Source organism: Apostichopus japonicus, chromosome 22 (assembly GCF_037975245.1).
Source record: "Apostichopus japonicus isolate 1M-3 chromosome 22, ASM3797524v1, whole genome shotgun sequence".
In the NCBI taxonomy this organism is placed as follows: Eukaryota; Metazoa; Echinodermata; class Holothuroidea; order Aspidochirotida; family Stichopodidae; genus Apostichopus; species Apostichopus japonicus.
The window spans coordinates 12731042-12734878 of NC_092582.1; positions in this window are offsets into that span (position 1 = coordinate 12731042).

A 3837-nucleotide genomic window follows, 5' to 3' on the forward strand; every position below is an offset into this window, starting at 1 on the left:
TAGAGAGGGGCAAAGGAACCATTGGCAGTCATTGAACGTTGACATTTCTCACCCTGTTTGCTTACTATATTTTATATTTGAAAAAAGAGCAGAGAAATTTATGTCTAGAATGGCATTCAAACAAGTGACCTCTGGGTTACAAGCCCAGCACTCTAACAATGAGCTATCCAACCCTTAGTTGGTGGCGATCCCCATATAGACATGGCCCTCTTTACATGCTTTGCAAGGTACTGTGGCTTCTTACTGGCACCCCCAGAAAGCAATCGCTTGTAATCCAGAGGCTACTGGCATGGCAGATTTGTTCAAAAAGTCCATTCAAAGTTCATTCAAAGGTAGACATACACCAAAGATACTTGAGTAACATCTGTAATGTTGTATCAGGTGGATTCTTAGAAAAATATAACAGACAATGCGCCATAAATATAAAGAACACAAAACATACAATTGGTATCTTATCATTTACCCAGACTTGCACTGATAACAATGTTGAATTGTAGTATTTACTATATGTCTAGCCTAACTAAGGAAGCTACAATCTTGAATGAGTAAATGTCAATCCCAAAGGTTAGTGAGGGATTGATCAAGATAAGCAGGGTGATTCAGTGTGGCAATAGTGTGTCAGGATCAAATAGGCAGGGTGGGGGGTGTGGGGGTTTGGTGGGGGTCGGGAAGATGGACCAGTGGAGATGAATTCTTAAATTTCTACCCGGTCCTTTATGTTAGAAATTACGTACAATATAAATATTCTACTTTATAGGGAGTTTAACAATATAAATTAAATAATTAAACTCACAAGCTTGTAATTGGTGCCAGTTTTGCTCTTCCGGGTGTGGGAGGAGAGGTAGCCCCGAGTCCTGGCAATCTTCGGGGCCTTGGGTTATTTGTAAAGGCTGATAAATCAAAATCATCCATTCTGAAGAAGGAATAAAACACAAAATATCCTGCCAGTGATATACAGCCATCGAGAAGTTGCAACCATGGTGATTTGATAAATAGAGCAAGGTTTTAAATGTATTTTGAATTGTAAGGTTATTATATTAATATGACTACCTTGCTTTTAACTAAAATTCTCTTTGTAGTCATAAAAACAAGACCCATGCATTTATCAAATGTATAAAGATTTTCTGGAAATAAAGGTTATGTTACAATTTTTGGGGAAGAAACTACTAATTTCTATTTATTCATATTTATTCTATTTATTCATTTTATTCCTATTCATATTTATTCATATTTATAAATTCATATTTATGTGAAAAAACAAATAAATGAATGAATGAATGAAATGAATGAATTTCAAGTTTCAATGAGTAACTGATGGAATAACATAAAACTGACGCAGTGGGAAATTGTCGACAATGTCACTCATTGAATCATCCTTCCTGATATTCTGCCAGCTCAGACTCAATTCTAACACTACAACCCATTATAGTTGTAACACAGGTACCTCCAACAACCCTGGACATCCCACCCCCCCCCCCTTCCCACTACTGAAGACACTGTCTTACTGTCACTAACCTCTCGGGGATCACATATGCAATCACATCTACCAACAGCCATTCCATCACATAATGCAAGTGCCATTACCCCACCCCATCATAGCCTCTATCACATTTAGCCCTTGCTTACCCTATCTACTGTTCCTGTCACACCTGTTTAAACATGCACAGGTACTAAACATCTTGTTATTTACTGCTCACATCGGAGGCACAATATTTCATCCATCACACAACCCTACCCTACCAGTATCACCATCTAATGAATCACACATAGCTTCCGAGAACCCCTTCCACCATGCCTGCCTCCCTCTCTCCTCACAACCAGTGTAAATGCCCAACATTCCAATAACACCATCCATTCCTCTAACATTATATGCCACATCTCCCAATGACCCTTACCTTGACAAACACACCCCTTGTACTACTGTACAGTTCCCACTACCGTTCAGTTTTAATCATGTACATGAACACCCTCCCCAACCCAACATTGCCCCCATCATAACTACCAAACCATATCCATACATCCCAGCAACTCTGCCTTTCCCCTGCTGTCTTAATTCAGCACCATCCCTTTATAGATCCTGCAAATCTCTGTATGACACCCCAAAATATAACCTCTCCCACATACCCCATACCCTCCCAAAACTTCCTATAACATTCATATCACCTTCCCCCACCCCTAAGTCCCTGGCCAAAAACGTATAGCTATTTTAGCATCCAATTACTACTGAGAGCTTCATCACGTGAATGTTTTGGTATTTTAAGGTAATAAAAGGTGGCCGAAATAAAAGTTGATTGTTCTTTGGCGCACTAAGGCCAAATCATTTATTGACGTAGTTACGAATAAAACATTTTGCGTGGGTAAAACATTAATTGCTGCGTATTTAGACAGCCGTGCACAATGTATATACACCTACAAGCTTGACCAAAGCGGAGATTTGTTAGGGCGTCTTAACGCAATAGATATCTTTGACAATCATACGCCCACCACCAGACAAGAGCAGAAATCTTTTATATCCCGTGGGCGCTAGATACTTGACTTTTTCACTAAAAGAGATGGCGATATGTACATAATGTGTCGTGTTTGAAAAAGACCAACCAAGGCAGCCGAATGCGCACGCTTATACGCGCAAGTTGATTTCCGCTATGATAGTGTCTACGAACGCTCTGCAAGCAATCATACTATTAAATACGTACATGTATCGGCGCGCCCGTGGGCTTGCTTGACCTATATTGGCATGTTGGAAGTGTGGAGATGCGCGTATTCACATAGCACACTCGGCGATAAAGTCGTACACTTCCCGGCGTATTTGTCGCGCGCCCACTTACGAACGTAACAATAGACAACTGACACTGGAAAGTAGCTGATTTTGCGATGTGACGTCACCTGATACTATTGGCCTATCAAGCATACCGTGAATTATGTTCTTTATCTCTTAAAAATGCCATACTGGTTCAATATTGTTACAATAATACATTATAATATCATACATCCAAATTCAATCACACACCTGTAGGCGTACATTGTAGCGCTGAATAAAATTTTCATTTGACTTCACTCAACTAAAAGCAATATATGACGACCGAGTTTTCTCATAATGATAACCACTGGATGTCTGGCTCCGTAGAATTGGGCTTGTTTATTATTATTTTACTCCATACTGAACTCTCTTTTAAATATCATTATTATACCCAGCCCAACAATCGACCTGTACTGAAAAGACCTATTTTTTGCTTCGGCGTGATATACGCCCAATCAAGTACTCTAAATGTTAGAGACAATCTCAATTTCAATTACTCACAAGCATCGTTGCAAAGTTTTTTTTTATAAAGTGAATGAGCAAGCAATGTAATAAAGTTTGATTTGGGAGAAAGTAAGCAGCTATATCTGCATTAATGGTTTCCATACGAAATATGAAGAGAGCAAAGCCAATTTATGTGCATTTTTATACTGTAAAGAACGTGGAAATAAAGCTGTCGGACCAGTAACACATATTCTTAGAAAGATAACCATTATTTTGATCTTTATTAATAATCAGATTGAAACTTACTGCTTTGCGTTCCTTTTTCGCTTCAATATCCGTTCACGTCGTGCGACTATGTAACTTCCTTTGTCACTGTCGTTATCAACAAGACGCAAATTGTTGTCATCCTTGTTGGGCGTACAAACTTCTAACCAATCAGAAATGCATATTAATGTCATGTGACGCAAAGTGAGTATGACGTCAACAGTATGCTGTGAGCGTAGTGACCGTTGACGTCACAGACCTGTCTTATTCGCTCTTTGGTTGGTTAATCAGTTCAAAAATGGCAGCAGGTCGCGCAAATGTCGATTACTTCG